The 20,539-nt window shown below is 41.0% G+C and overlaps 2 protein-coding genes across 4 annotated transcripts in view; one reads left to right on the forward strand and one right to left on the reverse strand.

Moving 5' to 3' along the window:
- LOC137174582 (leucine-rich repeat and fibronectin type-III domain-containing protein 4) overlaps window positions 1-3,576 on the reverse strand; it is a 41,930-nt gene extending 38,354 nt beyond the window's left edge. Inside the window, exons 1-2 of the mRNA XM_067579969.1 lie at window positions 2,692-3,576; window positions 721-1,606 (exon numbers count right to left, since the gene is read on the reverse strand). The gene's annotated coding sequence lies outside the window, so the exon portion shown is untranslated. The remainder of the gene's footprint in view (window positions 1-720; window positions 1,607-2,691) is intronic.
- The window catches only part of pcxb (pyruvate carboxylase b), a 300,915-nt gene that overhangs the window by 215,211 nt on the left and 65,165 nt on the right, over window positions 1-20,539 (forward strand). The window lies entirely within an intron of this gene.

Consider the following 20,539-nt stretch of genomic DNA (forward strand, 5'->3'; position numbering starts at 1 on the left):
CTCCTGTGTCAGTGTGCCAAATCTGTGTATGTGTGCTCAGACACAGCTTACGGGAAAAAGCCTCAAACGAAGGGAGGTTAGAACCGTTCTGCTGTCGCCACCACCACCACCACACAAACACTTGCAGCCCTGCGTCCACACACGCTTGCATAGTATACACACAGACACACAACACACGCCAGGTGAGATTACATAAAGGCGAGGTGATGAAAGCCAAGCTGAGACGGATCTAGTGAGTAGTCTGATACAGGACAGCTGGCTGACACACACACACACACACTAACAGAGAGAGACAGAGAGGGATTCTCAGATTGGTAGGGGTATGTAGCGCGCCTGTGTGTGTGTGTGTGTACGTAGCAGAGTTAGAGGTGTATAGGGATTAAAATGGAGGGATAAGAAAAGAAAAATAAGTCAAACCTACAATCATCTGCACCATGTGGGAGATTTGTTCTTGTCTGTTTGAACTCTGACATTCACCTCTTGTGTTTTTGTTGTTATGAATGCACATCTGTTCATTATTTATAGGCCTGAGTATGTGTGTGTGAGAGAACACCGAGTTCCCAGTCCAGTGAGTGCTGGTGTTCACTGCATTGATGTGCTCAGTGATTCAGCACAAGAGAGCTAACCATGCATACATGGATTCACCTTTACTGGGCCAATATATGCCAACAGTGTGTGTGTGTGTGTGTGTGTGTATGTTTGAAACTGCATGGACGTTACCTTTTCCGTCTGTGCGGCTCTATAATCCGAATCAGCTCCACATGTTATCCAGGTTTATATATGTGTGTGTGTGTGTGTGTTTTTTGTGTGTGTGTGTGTGTGTGTGTTTAGCACAGATCTCGCCCCAGGTGTTTCTCCTTGTGATGTGCCAGCGGGGGGGGGGTGGAGTTTTGTGTGTTTGCGCTGAAACCTGTCCTACTCCCCTCCACACACACACGCCCCCACACACATCAAAAGCAGGCTGATGTAGGTCAGTGTCAGAAAACCAGAGAGTTGCAGAAATTCCAATCCCACAATATCCTCTTAGGCTTCTATAGATGAAGAAAACCTGGAAAATCCCGAATTACTCGCTCAATCCCGGTGCAGTATTCCAAAATAGAGACCTCAGTTTGAAAAAAAATCCAAGAATCCACTTCGCTTGAAATCCCTTTTATGGTGTTTTGATATGATTTCCTCATGGCTGTGTTGAGCTTCTCTCTGTATCTCGAGCAGTTCAATCGAGGGAGAATAAGAATCCTGGAGTCGGCGATCTTCACCTCCCCTCCTCACCTCCTCCCTCCTCCTTCCCCACCTTCTCTCGCTCCTTCTCTCCTTTTTTTTTTTTTCTCCTCCCTCCACACTCATACAGCCCTCTCTCTTCCTTATTTATTCATCTGTTTCTCAGGCTTTCTCTCCTATTGCTTCATTCTTTCACACATTCTGTTTTTTTTTTTTTCTCCCCCCCTCTTTCTCTCATCCCTCACTTCCCGGAGTGATTTCCAGGGTGTGTCACAGGGCCTCTCTGCACTCCGCACGTTGAATTAGTCGTTCATTGATGACCTTGGAGGGAGGTGCGGAAAAGGAGGTTCGGGAGTAAAACTGAAGAGATGGAGGGATAGCTAGAAACCTGCAAAAAAAAAAAAAGAAGAGAGAAACGTGAGGAGCGTGTACTGCACATGTGCTCCATTAAAGGCTTTTTCACTCCGTGCGTGCACTCATGGAAATCGCGCAAATATGCATTAGTCCATTATCACTTTTTTGTCTCAGCCTTTTTCTCCTCCACCCATCTGACCTCATCCCCCCCCCCCCTTCAGGTATTAACACCCACCCCTCTTTCACTCCTCCCTTATGGCCTCCGTTAAATCTCCCTCCCCACCTTGCCACCCCCAATTTTTTTTCCTCCTCTCTGTCCCCCCCTCACTTGCTCCTTCGTACCTGTCTGTCAAAGAGAATCAATAGTTCTGAGACCCTTTTAACGCCTCTCAGCAGGCTGCATCTACTTGTTCTTACACACACACACAAGCACATGCACACACACACACACACACAGTCATGCAGCACATTCACACATGCGTGCACATACAACACCACCACCACTGTCACTAGCACCACCACCACACACACACATCCACTAAGTAGTCATGCAGTGATACTCTCCTGCAAGCACACACAGCCTCTGCATTTCTCTCGCACTCTCTTTCAGCCTCACACACACACACACGCAGCCTAATGAAACAACTGGGCTATTGATCAGCGCCATGAATGTCAGACAGTTCAAAAGTCCGGCCCCCCCACTCTCTGGCCTGTCAATCAAACTCCAAAAGCCGACACCTTTACAAAGACAATCTCATTATCTTGCTCTAAAGCTGTGCACTCACTCTCCGTTTCGGTGTATTTCTTTGTGAGAGTGTTCCTTAGAGTGTGTATCTGTGCATTAGAGCAGCAGCTACATATATGCAGCATCCCTGCTTGATTTGTTTTCTTTTTCTTCCTGAGTTCGATTGTTACAAACAAAATTTTCTTTCTTTTCAGTCCTGTTTATCTGCTTCTCCTCCGGTTCTCACTTTGCCACTTCAAAAGCACAATACAGCTATTTGGTGTTGTTTTATCCATTTTTTTTTAAAGTCTTCTTCTGGGTCTTTCATCCTTATCTAACATGTCTTCTCCCTTTTTTTTTTGCCCTTCACGAGATGAAAAGGTGGAATTACTAACCTTGTTTTCCGGATCATTCCACTGCGACTCCCGGAACCGTCACATCTCTGTCTCCGTGTCTCTCTCTCTCTCTCTCTATATCTCAGCTCTGTGGAAAAACACCCATCTCTCTCCCTCTCTCTCTCTCTCTCTCTCTCTCGCTCTCTCTCTCTCAATCTCACTCTGTCTATCCCTCTCTCTCTCTTTCTCTCTCTCTCCTCCCGTTGGTCGTTCCCTCACTCGGTCTCAACAGCTGCAGCGCTGTCTGCCTCCTCTGTCGCTCTTCCGTCAGGCTGTAGGCTGATTGAATTTTAAGTCATGTTAATCCCACAGAACAGGTACTGAATGAAGGAGGGGACACAGCAAAAAGAAGGGAGAGAGAGAGCGAGAGATAGAGATAGAAAATAACAGAATGCAGGGAGTAAGCTGCCTTGTATTTTTAGAAATCCCCTCTCCTTCAGGGAGGTTTTCTCCAGTTTTTTTTTTTTTTTTTTTTACTTGTCCTGCCTCCACTCAGTCACTTCTTCTCTTCATTCATCCCTTTATCTGCATCCTTATCCACTTGCTGTTTTAGGTTTTCTTTTTCCTTGTCTGGTTGAGAAGAGTGCGTGTGATTCCCAACGAGGAGCAGAAGAGAGGACTGTGATCTGTCTCTGCCGGCGTCGAGCCACGGACTGAGAGAGAAAGAGAGAGAGAGAGTGCGAGAGAGAGAGAGAGAGAGAGAGAGAGAGAGAGAGAGAGAGAGAGAGAGAGAGAGGCATGGAGATGAGGAGCAGGAAAGATGGAGGAGGGTGAGGAGGCAAGGGGTGGAGGAGAGTGAGAGGAAAGAAGGAAGGAGGGAATGATGTGTGAAAGAGGGAGAGAGAAGAAAGATTAGGAGAAAGGGGGAGTTGGAGGGAGAGAGGAGGGAAGGATGGAGGGGGCAGTGGTGGAAAGTAACTAAGTACATTTACTCAAATACTCTTAAGTACCATTTCGATGTACTTAATTTCCATTCCCCATTTCCATTCTTTGTTCCTTTATAGTTCTCCTATATTCCATGTTTTTTTCTCTCCACTAAATTTATTTGACTGGTATAGTTACAAGTTATTTGCAAATTACATTTAAAACATACTTTTCATAACGGAAATGTGTATTAATCTGCACTTAAAAATATTCCCCCAAAAATGCACTACTGTATTTACTCCTATTAGAGTAACGTTTGCAAAAAAACCCACAGTGCTCTTCTGTTTCAAAAAACTACTTTTTAAAAATAAAATTAGAAAAATCTTGGTCAACCTCTCCTCAGTTGCTTTTATCGAGTTGCATTGGTTGCACAAAAGAAAAAAAAAAGACAGAAGTTATGTGAATAATGAAAAAGGAGAGCCTGCAAATCATGCATACAGTCACACTTTTGCACACGTGGCCAGTCGCTTTGTGAAGTTGGCGAGAATGTTGAATCGTCCTCTTTGGAAAGATACAAAAATAGTTTGACATAGTTCTCAATTTCAATATTGGAAAGTGTCATCGGCCTGAAAGGGGCCACTCTGCATTTTGATACTTTTAAGTACATTTTGCTGATAATACTTCCTTACATTAAAATAGAATGCAGGATTTCTACTTGTAGGAGTACTTTAACATTGTGGTATTACTACTTTAACTTCAGTTAAAAATCTGAGTATTTCTCTGACTACTGATGGACAGTTAGGTGGAAAGGAGGAGGAAGGAGAGCTGGAGGAAGATGAGCAGATAAAAGTCAGCTGGTATGACAAGGAGAAGCAAAGCTCTTAGTGCCTCGAGCAATTCTGGGTCAGACCGGGATGAGAGGGGGAGCAAAGGAGGGATGATTAAGAGAGTGTGACGACGTGTGAGGAAAGAGAGGTAGAGAAGAGAGCGGAGGCCGAGGGTCTCTAGGGGCGTAAGGGAGATGAGTGAGGAAGAGAGGCGTTAGCGAAGGATAGACGGGAGGATTGGATGGAGTGATAGCGTGGCGATAGGAAGTATAGCCGATACAACTTCAAACGGCGGTTGAGAGCTTGATTTCCCCACCACGCCGATAGCTGCTGGAAATAACCGTTTAATGGAAACCCTCTGCGGGTGCGAGTGTGTAGCCGTGTGTGTGTCCCGGTACTAAAGCAGAACCTATAACGTCAGAGATATTGGATGTTGGAATTAAGTCATTTCCAACATTCACATATGAGCAGCTTCACTCTGTCAACACAATCACATACTGGAGATGAAACATCACAAAAATGGTAGTGAAAGATGGTTGGGGAAAAAAAGAGGACAGGGATAGAGACTTGGTTTTGTTATGGATGAATTGGTTTTCCGTGTATCTCAATTTCCACCCAGGAGTCAATTTTTGTCCTTCATTCATTCCTCCATCTTATAAATATTTCCCAATGTTGTTGTTTATCTGTTTCTCAAGCGTTTACCCCCTCATCCAATAGTCATGCATCTCCATTTTTTTCTTTCTTGAATTTATTTTTATCCCTTGCTTTCTCCCTCTTTGTCACTCCATTTTTTTCCCTGCTGTGGGTCGTGTGTATTTTAAACCTAGTAAGCCAGACCTCCCTCAAAGCAAGGTCCAGCAAGGAGAAGTTTGATATATCATTTCACCCAATCGTATCCCGTTTACAGCGCTCCGCTTTATGGCTCGTTGATTCACAATTAATCAAACCTCTAGTGGTTTGGCACCCAGTCCTCTCATCAGGGAGAGTGACCTTGCTGAATGAAATAAACTAACATGACCTACCGCTGGGTGATGGATGAAGTGATTTCACCAGTCAACTCATTAATGACTGACTTGTTGGTTTAAATATCAAGCACTCATCCACCACTCTAATTCAGGGCAACTCCCAATCTGTGCGCCTGTGAATAAAATGACATTTCTTTATCACAAGTTACAAGCAACCAGAAATGTCTGGAGCAAAAGTCATAGATTCGGTGTCCTTAAGAAAATTCCTGTGACCACAGATCAATCGTGTTAATGTGGAGCACAGAGGGGAAAGTCTTTTTCTCCCTAGGACCGAGAGCTAAGCAAAGAGATTGGCAGGATCTTTTTTAGTTCATTCTGAGTAATGCTGCACTTAATCAGAAAGAGGGCTGACCTGTTCTGGTTCGGTCAGGCCAAATTAGCCTTCCAAGTGAAAACTGTTACAGGGGAGTCGGCCTACTGACCCAGGGCTGAACGAATCCATCGAATTTTTTTTTTTTTGCGAATTGGTTCACCGGTCAGCGCGCTGGTGGTGTCGACATGTGTCTCACTTGGGTGCATGCTATTTAACAGATGGTATTTGTTTCTGATAACCATGATCTAAGCTTTGAATTGACTTTACAACATGAACTATATCACATTGTATCTCAGGGATGGACATATTAGTTTAACATTAGCTGGCTTCAGTATGTTTCTATGTATATAGACATTCACACTTTTCACTGGAACTAAAACAACAATCATGAAGGTAAAGTGCAAAAAACAAGATGAACAAACACCCTTAAAGCTGAGTTTCAGCGCTTCATGTAGTCATCGTTTAATTTTAAACTGGCTGTACGGAGCCATAAGAGATATACTTATATAAACAAACTCTGTATGTAGGCTTTTTTGCAACAGTGTAAAACTTTTTGTTAGTATATACAGGGGAAAGGCTTAGCAGGCTTAGTCACATTTTAAAGACTGCAAGGAAAGAGGTGGTGTTTTCAGAATGTTGCCTACTGTGACTGCTTGCTACCAACAGACAGAAACAAACAGGTATGACAGAACAGTGTACAGCTTAAATCAAAAGATAGGACCTTGACAGCAACAAGAGTGTGTGTGTGTGAGAGTTTGTGTGTTAGGGCTGGGCAGTATGGCCTAAAATACATATCACGGTATAATTTGAAGCATGGATGGTAACAGTATATATGACAGTATATTTGTTTTTCTCAAAATTTCAATGTAAATGCTTCTTAAGGGGTAAAACACTGGTATGGCAACTGCATGACAGCTATTACAGTACTCTTAACTGTATTATTAGGACATATTTCACATAGGACAGAAGTAAAAATATTTATTGTGCAAAACTGCAATAATAAATAGAAAAAAATACAAAATCTTTTCTCAAGTAACTTCCCTCTCTGAAAAACACTTTTTCTCGAAATACAAGACAATCAAGCTGTACAAAGTGAAAATAAAAACTGACTTCAATACAGCAGGACAGGAGGTTTCTTTCCCCCAACCAACTCAAGCACAATGAAACTCTCAAAACGCAAAATTAGTTCAAAGTAAGTTACTCTTCTTACAGTATTGCAGGAAATTGCATGATTTCTTCTACAGTCTTTTATTGCTTATACTTAAGGCACAACAGTGCAAGTGTAACTCTGTATAATACTGTCAACATTGCTGTTTGTGCAGGTTTGCTTAGCCAGCCTCATTGCTGAGGTTATTAGCCAGGAAAACAAGTCTGTCAACTGTCTCTGGATTCAGAGCAGATCTGTAGCAGGTCACAATGTTGCCACCAGTGCTGAATGCCCCCTGAAGGGGCACAAGTGGCAGGAATACAAAGGTACTTCCTGGCCAAGCTTGGTGCAGCCTCCACCACTCCAGTGGATCTGCCTCACCATCATCCTCCATTGCCTGCAGGTAGCTCTTGAGCTCAACTTCAATTGCATCTATGATAAAGAGGGCAACTGGGCCAGGTTGTTGAACATTTGTCTTTTTGAAAAAGCTACCCAGACTTTGCTTTGCTTTCTTTGGTGCCACCGTCTCTGCAGCTTCTTCTGCAGCTCCTCCTCCTGCAGCTTCTCTTGTCTGTTGTAGAGACTCCTCTGTGGATGGTGCCTGCCTTTCTAGCAGTGACTGAATCTCTGCTGCAGCTTTGGTTTTGATGTGTTCTTTCCTGTCATCTGCTATGTATGTTGCTTTGAAACGTGGATCTAGGAGGGAAGCCATGTTCAGTAGGTCATCTGTTGCAGGGTCAGAGTATTTCTCATTTAACTACTGGAGGATGGCCCTCTTCGTGTCCTTTGTCAGGTCTGTGTCATCTTGAGCTGAAGTCAGAACAGTGTTATTGAAAAGATGAAACACAGATTTGAGGTATGACACACTGACATATTCCTCCACAGACAGCGCATCTCAATCAGGGGGCTGAGGGTCTTGCTCACTGATTCCAAAACACCCATCTCTTGCCATGTTAGTGCGAGGTGCCAGGTTTTTTTTTTATAAGCTTTTAAGGACCTGAGATATGGTCTCCTCCTGTTCAAACACCCTCTGGATCATTTTCTGTCAAGACCCCCATCTGGTTGGTGTTTCAGTTATGAGGCAGTGAGGAGGTAGGTAAAGTTCAGCCTGGGTAGTGGCCATTTTTCTCTTTTTTCCACATATAGGAAAAGGCACTCACAATTTTCTTACATAAACTGCATGTTCAACACAGGGCTCTTTGACACTTCGCTCTGTTGATAAAAGAAATGTACAGTGGGGTCCCATAGCCTGACGCCACATTGAAAATCTCTAATATTTTCACGCAAACCTGGAAATAATCAGAAAGTTTGAGGATTCCGAAACATTTAAAAACACAAGAAGTAATGACATGTAAAATGAAAAAGATTAAAATTCTGATTAAGGTTAAGATTCTGCACTATTTCTAGGTCAGCAATCAAATTTAAGCAAATTTGTGGCATTGACCAACTTAACTCCTTTGTACAAAAGGTGAGATTTCCTTGAGTTTATCCCTACCATTGAAGCATAGATGACACTCATGTAGATTTGATCTACTCATCAGAGGCTCGTTCAATTAACTCAACTTGCAGTCAGTGTTCATCTGTTATAAATATGGCTGCGCTTCAAGTTTCCATCAGATCATTGCTTACTAAGAAGCACTGTGATAGTGGGACCCATGGCATAAGAACTAAGTGAAAGTGTCAGAAGTCATATTGTTATTCTAAGCAAAGAGGGGCTTTCTCAGCATCAAATCATGACTCGACAAAAGGTTTCTAAGGGGGCAGTGTGTGGAAGTCTAAAACACTTTGCACAAACTGGATCTGTTGTATCCCAAGCACAATCAGGCAGACCAAAAGTGACCACACCATCAGAAGATCAGTACATCAAGCTTAGTCCCCTGAGAGAAAAGCAACTTCATCACAGATACAGAATTTACTAAATAAAGAACACAAGACTCCAATCAGCAAAAGTACTGTCAAAATAAGGCTTTTAGTGGTGTCAGAGAACAAGTAGCAGTTTCTAAACCACTTCTCAGGAGAGAAACAAGGCCAAACACTTGGGGCGGGCTGAGAAATACCAGCACTCCACAGTGGCTAACTGGAAAAAAGTCCTATTTACTGATCAATCCAAGTTTGAGATTTATAGCAGTAATAGAATAGTGTATGGAAGGAGACAAACAGGAGAGAGAATGACACCGCAGTGTATCAAACCCACAGCGAAACTTGATGGTCGGATATATTCAAGTCTGGGGGTGTTTTGCCTACTCTGGACACCTGTACCGAATTGACTACACCCTGACCTGGGAGAAGTACCGCTCCATTCTTCAGAGATATGCTGTACCCTCTGGTTTGCATCTTTGTGGAGAAGTAGTCACATACTGCAGCAGGATAACAACCTCAAACACACCTCAAAGCTTTACAGCAACTACTTAGAGACCAAAGAAGACCAAGGAGTCCTGACTGTCATGCACTTTCCTCCGCAGTCACCAGACCTCAACCTGACTGAACATTTATGGGGGCACTTGAAGACGGAAAAAGCCAATCATTATGTGACATCACAAGAAGCTCTCTGGAAAATCAGCAAATCATGCTGGGATAACATGGGTCATCAGGTTTCGCACTTGCGAGAGTCCATGCCAGCTCAAGTGCATGCTGTCTTTTAAGCATAAAGGGGACATACCAAATCTTTAGATTCTGAAATTCATGTAGATTTTTCAAAGATTCAGTATTATTAACTAAACTAACACTATTTGATAACATTACACCTGGACAAAGAAAATACAGTAATTTGACCCTCCTATTTTGACCTACCAATGGCAAATGAGGCCAGTGGCAGAAGCACTGCAGTCTCGTCCATTCATTAAGTGCCACTGCTTTTACGTTTGTGCCATTGTCCATGGTTATGCATACTTGAGACTCTTCTTTAAGCCCCCATGATTCCAGCACTTCCCTAAAGCCTTGGGCTATCAATTCTCCAGTGTGGTCATTAGGGAAATATGAAGTCTGTAAACATTTGCTGCACAACTCCCACTTGTCGTTGATGGAGTGGACAGTCAGACTTATGTAAGGCTCCATGGTACGACTTGACCACAAGCCAGTGGCTGTTGTATAGTGTTTCATCTTACTGAGTTCTTTCTCCACTTGCTCACAGACCAAGCTGTATAGTTTTGGCATTTCAATTTGGCTAAAGCGTTTGCAGCCAGGTACCACGTACCTTGAATCCAGTGCTTTGATCATGTCTTTAAAGCCCTTTCTAACTGTTTGAAAAAGAACCATTTGCTTACACACAGATAGGACAGTGATGGCATTTGTTATGTCGTTCCACTTTTTCTCTCATAAGGACAGCCTTTGGAAAATGCCAGAGAAAGTGATGTCTGATTTGCAGAGCCAGCTTTTTTCTTCCCACCACTGCTCAACGATTCACTTGACATTTGCGGAGGACGAATTCTTTTGCTTTCCCCATATTCCAGAACGTGTTTTGATTTGAGGTGATAGAAAAGATTTTTTATATTACCACCCCTCACAACCACTGTTGTGAGACATAATTTGCAGATTATCGTTTTCTGCTTGTTGTCTGAATCTTTAAACCTGAACCATGTCCATATAATGGAAGTTGCACTGGTCTTATTTGCCAACTCCTCCTCCTCTTTGTTGTATGCAGCGTTTTCAGCCATTTCTTTATTTCCAAACAAAGCAGCATGGGCTCTTACATTGTCCAGATGATTTGCTGGTGCAGGCTGGTGATGACAAATCATGGGATGAATCTTGGGATAAATTATTTCGTTTCAGCAAAATCAGGGCTCTACCAGTTAGTACGGTATAGTCAAAATTCATACCATTGGGCAAGTTCATACAGGTATACTTTCTATACTGTTTATACCATCCACCCCTAGTGCGTGTGTGTGTGTGTGTGTGTGTGTGTGTGTTTGAGAGACACAAAAAAGGTGAATACACTTTTGGGAGAAGTTTACTTTAAATAAAAAATAGAGAAAAAAAAACAGCCAAATACGTCTCTCCTCCTCTTGATGTTTGTGTGTCATTTGGCTGGTTTAGTGAGGACACTTTTGTGTGTGTTCATAAATGAGTCACAGTGAGTTTGTGAGACACAGCAGCTAAATATAGGCAGTACTGAAACACACAAAAACAAATGCACTCAGTAAGCGCCTGTGCGCACACACACACACACGTCACCCATAATCACCACTGTCAAATGCTTCCATTCACACACACACACACCCACACGCACATAAACTTCACACATGGACACACATGGAACATACATTTAGCACAATCTATTTGCAGCCAACACATAAGCTCTCATACATTCACACACAAAGCATGATTAAACTTACACACTCAGCCAGAGGTTGGCATGATCGCATGATTGCACACATAAACACACCATAGTATCACACAAATCAGGGCATGGCCAGCACACCCTGCAGTTACACACACACACACCTTTCACAAAGCTAAATGAAACGCACACAGACACACACTCAGACTTGCTCAGCTGTGATGTCAGGGGTAAATGGTGTGGAGGTTTAGATCGAAGGGCAGATCTCCCTCTATTTGTCTCAATCTAGGGATAATAAGAGACAAGGACAGACAGACACACACACACACAAACCACACAACTCTGCCTTCTAATTTTGCTCTCGGAGCCGTTTGCATGTCATTGTGCTTTTATTTATTTCTCCTGCATTAGTAATACTGACTCCAAATGATTTCCCAGTTACTCCTGGCAGACCATTTTACCAGCCATGGGCAGCAGTCAATGAAGTACGAGAAAAACATGCTGGGTCTCATTTGTCCATATTGCTTTAAGTGTAAAACCTTGACAAATACACTCAGACATAAAGGCAGAGGGCAGAAATGACTTCAGGGATATCTTGGTTAGAATGAGAAAAAAAATGTTGCAAATGTTGCCAAAGAGTTGCTTTAATGCATTATGTACTGCTGGAATTCACAGCGGAAATAACAAAAAATGGATAAGAGGCAACTAATAAAACTTTCTCCTCGGTAGTGTGTATGGCTACATAAATGGGTCTGTACCGAAATGCAATGAGCTGTTAGTAAGAAGCTGTTAAATGTGGAAATACAAAGCTGGGAGGTGCAAATGAAAAGATTGCAAATTAGATTTTGTTTGTTGATTGTTTCCCCTGAAATAAGCTGTTGTTTCTCGGCATTAATTCTGTATTAGAAAAGCAGTGTTTATGTATGTGTGTGTTTTTATAGAAAGAGTGTGCACATTAACAAATTTACCTGCATATAATAACCAGATAATGGCTAATAATCTGAGCGAGGCACTACTCAGTAGTAACAGAACCCAAACCGTGCACACATTAAACTGTTTCCCTAGTTTTCTGACGTGATAATACTGTTGTCTGCCCTTGTGGCTATCCCTCTTTGAACACTGCAGTAAAACTCTGCTCTGAGCTACTCTTTTTACACTACCTTTAACATTGTAGAGGGACGTTTTCCACAAAGAACGATGTGCCACTCTGTAAATTTCGCTCGAAGCACAGAAAGTTTGTTTATAGCCCAGAGAGTGCTCGTCAAGACAATGCAGTAGAAGAGCAGACTCAAGTGTCTCACCAGCTGACATCTTTGGCATGTGACATCAAGCAGTTGGAGCGCCATGTGTTGCAAAATGCTGTTAAATTTCCAATAGAGTATCATAGTTAGATTAAGGTGTTTATATGACTGAAATGCCCTCAAATAATGCCACTAAAATTGAACTACTCCCCCTAGCTTACTGTGATTAAGCTTATTCCGACAGAGAATAATTGCATTAACAGAACCAGAGCATGTTGTTTACATGGGCTCCACCTCTCTCACATTACCCTCTTAATCGCATTATGATTGGATTATTGGCTGTGTGAGTAAACATAGCTAATAGACCTTTCACACAGTAGGGCATTTTGACTAGTCGAATGCAGGTGTAGCTAATAACATTAATAAATGTCTGAATTCAGTTTAGGAGTGCCAGAGCCCTGGTGTTAAGCATGCTGGCTCACTGGCATGGCGTACTGGCACAACTAAATGGAATGGAGCCACATTTCACTAGTTCTTTCCCTGCTGTTACGGCTTATAAAGGTCTGTAACTTTGTAAGGTACCGCTGCCAGACAGCCATATCAGCACCTCAGTCAGCACACATGAAATGTATACACTGTCTCATGATAAGACCACACATACACATGGAGTAACAGGAGGAGGAGCAGAAGCCCTGATCAAAGAGCATTAAAAAACCAAATGTGAAAACCTATAAATACTGACTAGAAAATCACAGGCAACCATGATAAGACTATGAAAATATTCAAATAAATAATGCATGATGTTCTGTGCTGAGGAAATCTAGACAGTTATAGTACATTTGGTAAATAAGAGGCGGCTGTTAGTCATTTGGTGTTCTGGGCTCCCCTACTCCCTGAAAATAGAGACTATGGATGTTTTAGCATTAAAGGCATCATGCTGAGCCATAGATAGAAGGGAAGGATTAAACGGTCTTGTTTGTTGAGTCAACAATTCTATTTTGGTTTGAGCAGGAGTACAGCTATCTTTGCTCAGTATTTATTAGAGGAGATACATGGATGAATCACCTTTTCATCACTGACAGTGGTCATCAATACAGAGTGCCCATTAGATAAGATGCATTACTTTGACAGAACAGTACATCGAGACGTAGTCCATTATCGTGGGGGCAAATGGAGAGTGTTTGTTTTTTACAGTTTTTTTTCTTTCCAACATCATACAGAATGTAATAATGGAAATCTCTAATAAGCAACATGGTTTGTGTGGCCTTAATTTTAACCTATGTGGTAGATGTTAGTTTTAATGGAAAGGGAAAGGTAATTAAACAGTGACAAAGGATTTGGGAGGAATCTGGTAATCCTGTGGAAATGAACATTTTCCTAATGGGCTGAGACATTTTTATTGAGTATAAAACAATGTCTTTAACAATATGGCCTTAAGTGCACAATAAAATGTGGGCTATTGTGTCACGATGGATGATAGAGAAGGCAGTAAATGGGGAAAAAAAAGTCTAGAGTAAATTTCTAGCAATTTCTAACCATATGTCATCCAATTCTACATATTTTCCTTCTTTTATAGCTGAAATTGCTTTTTTACTGTTTACCATAAATTTGCCATGAAACAACTGCACCTGATTTATTATGTATTCCTAACCTATTTTAGCTTGCAGCCATCATAATGTTCAACCAGTCTGTTGTATCTCTTGAGTTAGTTTAAACACCCTTATCTGCTCTAGTGTGGAAAACATTTGTGACTGAGAGTACAAACCCTTGGAGGATATTGTGTGACATTGGCAGCCCAAACTTGACACGACAATGTGTTTGAAGTGATGCAGTATATCAGTTTTGAGTGTGCAGTCAGTACTCATGAACTAGACTGGTAGTGTTGCTCAGCGTGCAACTACACTGCTGTGCAATATATCACAAGTTCCTATAAGATTTGTGAGCTCACAATTTAAGGATTAATCAAGTTTTCTCCCGGCACCATGGTTAATTTTCTTGTGCTTCATTTTTGTTATATATGTTTTCCCAATGTATTTCTACTCTGTAGTGATGTGCCATTTTTGTGTACTGCACATTTAGGGTTTATATACTTTGGTCTGCTGGGCTTTTTATACCTCAATTGATTTTTCTCTTTATTTCACTGCACCTTGGACTATTTGAACCTCATAGAAGCTCATACATAAAACTAAACTGTTACCGCATGCTTTACAAAAATACCATAGCCTTGGGATCTCTTTAAACGGTGACTCATGACTTAAAAAGTGTCACAGGCATCATTGGGAGGATAACAGTTAGAAGTAATTTGATATCAAAGATGAGCAATCTGATATTAAATAGTAATGATATGAAGATTATATGTGAACTTGAAGTGAGAAAACATGTCAATTGCAAGGTTTTTGGTTGAAATGCACATTGCATCTAATAGTTTTGTGTAGACTGTTAACAGTAGTGGGTCATAATTTAAGGTGGTCAATTACAGCTGACATTAGTCTGTGGATTATAAATTACTAAAGCTTTTGAAGTTTAAACATTGCAAAAGTTAAATCGTCAATTGTTCCAAATATTGCTTTGATATAATCAAGTGATCATGACAGTTTTGTTGTAAGTTATCAGTAATGAGATAATATTTAGGAATTATTCTTCTCACACTGTGAAGCCTCCCAGCAAGAATGAACTTCATGTTTCATTCTTGAGCTAAAATTTTCAAATTCATATTCACTTTAATCTATCTTGCCATACAGATAGTTTGTTTATTACAGATATACTTCTGTTGTTCAGTTAAAAATCGTACCACATCGATGGAACCTAAAACACACTAAAACACACATCTACCTCTATCCATTGACATGAGTAATAGTCTACCAAAGGAACTGCCATAATAAGTTGTCATCATCAAACTCCACTGCCTGAAGCTCATCCGCTAACAATTAACTGACATCCGAAATAGCAGACTCATAAAATGATTCAGCAAAATTAAATTCATCATACTGCCAATAGTTTGGAGCCTGAAAATGTGTCCCTGTCACTGTTAGAAGAGAATCTGTGTTTTGGTTTCCCAAGCTTTATACTTTCAGGCACACAGAGCACTGCAGCTTGAAGTTTAATACAACTGGTAACTTGATACTTGAATCAAAAAAGTGATTAAAACCAGTCCTTTAAACACAATAAGTTTTAAGTGTAATTGTGTTAAAAAGAAATGGTGCTAAGACTTTCTTCTATACTCTGCTGACTGCAAATCAAAGTTACAAAGTGCTTTACATGGGAAAGTCGAGATTAAAAAAACACTTCAGCAGCACAATTAATCAGGCAAATAAAAGAACAGAGCATGAAACAGAATAAAATACAAGACAATAAAATAGGATTACAGATAAGATAAGAAGAGTCTGCAGTCATTCTAGTGGCTCTGTGAGGCTGACGCCATGTCAATGCTAACATGCTGATGTTAAGTAAGTATATTGTTTACGTGTTGCATAATTACAAAATGGAATGAGCCTTTAAAGTCAGTAGGTACTATTATTGTCTCTAGAAATGTAGTCCCCCCTTAACAACTGTTGGAGGTTTATAATCACTTTAGGTTGTTGTCCCATGTCATAAAGGAAGGTCAAAATTATAGCAGACTTTGTTTTTGTAGTAAAAAAAAATCTGTTTATACTATAATTTAAGACCAAATATTCTCCAGTTCTACTTCTGGTGGGTGCCCTTATGATATGGGCAGTAATAGGGTTTATTGAGCTGGGATCCCAGAGTGAGACTATGAATTCCTAATGTTGTCCCCAGGCTATAAAAGGTTGAAGGATACCCTGCTGCTTAATACTATCTCAAAACTCTCAGAAGGGGCCCTTGTCCAATAATTTGTTTATTTTTTTAAGGTCTGTTAGGTTTTCATAAATGTCACTGACAATGGTGCATTGCTGTATCAATTACTGAAAATACTTTTTTTTATTTTAAGATGCCAGAATTGGAGTTCACATGTTTGATACCACGTCTTCATGCCCAGTAGTCTTCAGTACCGACTATGTCACAACCCACAACATTAATTCTGGTTGAATTTCTTTTTTGCAACATACCAATAGTGAGATGATCATTCACAAGTTCAAGTATAATTAACACAGGAGACCAAACACCTGCTATCAGAGTCTAAGACCGACACACTCAGTGGGTTTGGAGTACATCATGAGTCGTTTAATGCGTCACAGGCCTACTGCTTAAAGGTTCCCAAAATACCACTAAGTAGCAATCTGTTTAAATAAGCTTGTGTCTCAGGGTCCCTGAAAGAATTTAAGAAGCCCTTTCTTTTAGCTAGTTCAGCATTCCCATTTGTTGATACCAGATGAGTCTGAGTCACCCTGTTTAAGGAAAACATTTCACATATTAGTTATGGGTTCAGGGTGAATGTATCTCTTGGTGGTAGAGAAACATTTGTCTCATATGGTTATCTTGAAAATATTTAAAAGTTAGTAGTTTGTACTCGTTTTGTGACATGTGGAGCATTCAATTGGCATCTAGGAATTTACCTTTGTTTTATTCACTTTTCCTCAACCTGCCTTGTCATCTCATCCTGTGGTACAGCTTTTAATTTCCTACATTTCCCAGAATTACTTGGAATAGTCCTTAGAGAAAAGTTTGACCTTTAGTAACTTCAGTATGTAGGCAGGGATTGACATGTAAGTGGTTAGATCTACAGTTATAGTTCAGAGCACTTGAAAAAAATTGCCACTTGCTTTTGACTCAAAACAGAAAGCTTTCCTTATGAGACTGCCGTTAGCGGAGAAACTGACAAATCAGCTGGTCCTTTTACTGCAAATGTATTGTCTGAAAAGTATTGAACACTGGGGCAAATTGGCAAGCCTATAGCCTTTCCTCTTTTGGAGCATCTGGCTCCAAAAACATTTACTCTTCATGCTTTATCTTTAAACTTTGAACTTTTGTTCGTATTGAACACTGTAGATATGCTAGAGGTATCTTGACAACAATGCAATATCTGTTGGATTTCCCCAGTGACACCATTTGTCTAGTATGTCTGACAAGTTCAGCACTATGATCAGAGGCCAATTCAGCACCATGGCCAGCTCCCCGGTCTGCTAACAGAGAGGCAGTTGAAACGCATTAAGAATGTCCTCCCATTGGAAACAGCTGGCACAGTCTGTGTCTGAAATGTCCCAAAGGTTAAAGATTACTTTTCTCCCCTCCAGCTGCTACTTTGCAGTGCTTTATGAAGTTTTACTGAAATCAATAAGGGATCATAGCTGGATTTACATGGCCATTGATTCATTGAAGTCTCAGGTACACAGATGCATGCAGAGACAGACATTAAAACTGTCATCCTAGAAAGAAATGGTCCTCGTCAATTTATTTATTCATATTTATTCATATTTTAGCAGATTTCTTCATACCATCTGAGCTTATTACAATGTAAATATTTCTGGCCACAGGTCCTCTGATGAACTGGAGGTGAAAATTGCTCTGCCACGGAGCAGTGATAGGAGTTATTCCTGTTCAAGTTCTGATTTTTTATTTCATTTAGGAAAAAAGTCTTGTGACAGATGTCTAACACTGATTTCATATTTAATTTGAAACAGTCATGCACAAAGTTGTTACATTGGTAAAGAGTTTGGATGTGAGACAGAAGCGAGGAATGAGTGAAAGAGAGATGTTGGCAGTAAAAACATTTTGCAGGCACATCACAGGCCACTGAGATTGGATGAGCTTTGCTTGTTCGGTGAATAAGTTGACGGTCATTCGTAGTTTTTTCCTTTCACCTAGAAAAAAAAACTGAAAGAAGTGGACACAGTTGTTTCTTACATGAGGACAGAATGTGATCATTAGGGCTGACACCTTGACCTGCTCCTTTTTCCTCTGGATAGGGATGCACGATATTGGATTTTTTGCTGATATCCAATATGCCGATATTTCCAACTTATTGTGACCAATTGCCAATACCGATATATGCACATGTTTTTTTTCCAGCTGGCTGAGGAGACTATTATGCATGCAAGCATAGGTTGTACTAAGTATGATCAAGAAAGGCAATATATGAAGGAAGAACTTAGGAAGATTGGAGCTTCCTCCACAGGCCCCACTTCACTCAAGCAGCCCGTCAGACCAGCTGCTTCTTCCCAGAGCCGGGGCTAACGTTAGCTGAGAGCACCGGGACCGTCGGGGTGAAACAGTCCCTAAAGGGAAACACAGTCAGGCAGCGGAGGAGAAGGCAACAAATCGGCCTCTTGTAATCGGCAGAAATGGCAGATGCCGATATTTCATTTTAGAGCTTATATGGGCCGATACCGATGACATGCCGATAATATCTTGCATCACTACCTCTGGACACATAAACACATACATTCCCACACAGGTAAGGAAAAGTGCAGACAGACACATACATGCAGTGACTGACCTGCTGACCTTCTAACAAACCAGTCAGTTGACTGCAAAGTCATTAACAACCAACTGACACCAAAACATCTCAGCAGTATGAAACTGAGTGTCTGTGTGTGTGTATTAGTGTTTCTTTCTTTTGTCTAAGTGTGTTACATTTTAAGCCTTAAATTCCCAAGAGTCTCCCATTATAAATATCTACTTGAGTTTGTATGCGTCTGCTTGTTGCAGCCTGTAGGTTGCTGTAAAACACAGAGGTGTGTGTGTGTGTGTGTGTGTGTGTGGTTATTGTGGCTATGTCTTGAGTAAATTTGTAGCTGATATGAGTGTGAGAGGTCCCCTCTGTGTCTACATGAGTGTGTACATTCACTCCGCGGGCTGTATGTGTGTTGATCTTGTTTATGTGTCCGGGCCAGTGGTTAAGGCGTGACGGATGGGGATAGGGGAGACAGAGGAGAAGAGGAGAGAAAAGACGAATGACCTGACAGCTCCCCTATTCAACTCCTAATCACTGAGGGAGTGTGGAGGCTGTGTGTGACAGAGAGAGGCAGTGTTTGTGTTGGGGGAAGACTGAGATCAGGTGTGTTTGCGTTTCTGTGTAATGCTGGGTATTGTTTGACATTTTAAAAAATCCAAGCTCAAAATCTGCACCTTTACTGTCTTTGACGTTTTATTTTTGTATCCTGTTTTGCATAAAGTAACTGTATATTAACACAAGCTGTCAGAGAGTGTTTTTCTTAGGGCAAGATACAGTATGTGTGTGACAGAAAATAAGACATTTGGCAAGTGGTGATCACTCAAATATGCTAAGCAACATGATATTTAGGTTCAAGTGGTGTCAGTCCAGATGTTTTCATGAAGAGGTGGGTCTTTAGTCTGCATTTGAAGATGCTAAAAGATACTAAGGGCCTGATCTCAACCAGGAGCAAGTACAGGGCTGTCTTGTTTACAAAGGACCTTTGAGTGAAGGTGGATACAGGTGAGCAGCAGAATAAAGAGACGCTGCTACTACACAGGATTCCACCAAGCCTGCTCTTGGCTTTATAGGCAATTTGTTATCTAATGCAAGCCAATACGGGCATCAAATGAAAGGAGTGCAGGAGCAGAGTGACATCCTGAGTTTTTATCCACACAAGCAGCTTGGCTGTAGGGATGGCAATGTCAGTCCACCACTTTGGTCCTTACTGTTACCCAGTATTGGATGGATTGCCCTGCTGCCCTTTGTAGACGTTCATGGTCCCCAGAAGGTGATTCCAACTGATTTGGTGATACCCTGACTTTTTCTCCGGGGTCACCATGAGGCTTTGTGGGTTTTAGCAAAATGACTTGACAACTTTCCTTATGGCTAATGATGATGATGATGATGATAATGATAATGATAATAATAATGATAATAATAATAATAATAATAATAATAATAATAATAATAATAATGATAATAATAATAATAATAGTAATAAAAAACAGTATGTGTTTACAATCTCTGGTCAACATAATAATTAACTTATGGTGGGATGCTGTCTGCCAGTGTCTGTCTTCAACTCTACCATTGCCTCTGTGATGTTGTTCACTTTCTACATCACATTGGCAGAGAGCTGTGTTACCAGTGAACTATGACACTACACAGTGTTCAGTTTGATGAACTCTGATCTTGACCTCTTTCTGAAACTACTTTATACATTTAAAATGATGGAGGTGTAGTTCTCTTACCTCAGGTTGTTGTGCTTGCCATGATACAGTGCACATAGTTGAAGGAGTAAAGGGGGCACAACAAAGTGTT

Source organism: Thunnus thynnus, chromosome 22 (assembly GCF_963924715.1).
Source record: "Thunnus thynnus chromosome 22, fThuThy2.1, whole genome shotgun sequence".
Taxonomy (NCBI): Eukaryota; Metazoa; Chordata; class Actinopteri; order Scombriformes; family Scombridae; genus Thunnus; species Thunnus thynnus.